Consider the following 697-nt stretch of genomic DNA (forward strand, 5'->3'; position numbering starts at 1 on the left):
TCCCAGTCAGAATGACTCCCACTCCTGCTCCCAGTCAGAATGACTCCTGCTCCTGGACCGCTCCCATTTTTTTCCTCTTCCATTTAGTCTTCAGGAAATACATTGAATTAGATTTGATTTTCTACTCGTTCCATTTTATATGACTTTGTATTCTGCAGTTTTATTTCAGAAGATATGGCAACAGGAACAGTTTGTGGTGAAATATGGAAACGTCTATTGATTGATCCAAACACAAACCTTCAGTAAAGGTCATAAAACAAACAATACGTGGCCTGTAGTCCCTGTTAAAAAATGTTTTGAAGCTGGTAAAACGGTTAAATCATGTCATCTGGACCAGTTTCTTAATATGAAAATGTGAAATGTGTGAAAAGTGTGAAAAGTGTGGTTCCTATAGTTTTTTCTACGGAGGACTGTTTCGAGCTCTTTTGGCGTTTGGTTAAAAACAAAAATAAAAAACAGTACATGGGTCACACCATGAACCCAAACCCAACATATAAAGTTACATTTCACTTACTGAGCAATTGTTTCCTTTAAACAGTGACGTCACTGTCATCTTTCAAATGGCTTAAACAAAAAAAGGAACAAAAATGCATCAAGCAGAACTGAATGAATAAAAATGTTGAAAGTCATTCTTATACATTGGGTGACATAGCAGGAAGTCGTGCAGCAGGAAGTCGTGCAGCAGGAAGTCGTGCAG

General features: G+C 37.7%; 1 protein-coding gene across 1 annotated transcript in view; it reads left to right on the forward strand.

Annotated features, from left to right (window-relative positions):
- micall2a (mical-like 2a) overlaps positions 1–697 on the forward strand; it is a 24,721-nt gene that overhangs the window by 22,522 nt on the left and 1,502 nt on the right. The gene's annotated exons all lie outside the window — the stretch shown is intronic.

The sequence above is a fragment of the Nematolebias whitei genome, chromosome 15, assembly GCF_014905685.2.
Source record: "Nematolebias whitei isolate Nwh7 chromosome 15, NemWhi1, whole genome shotgun sequence".
Taxonomy (NCBI): Eukaryota; Metazoa; Chordata; class Actinopteri; order Cyprinodontiformes; family Rivulidae; genus Nematolebias; species Nematolebias whitei.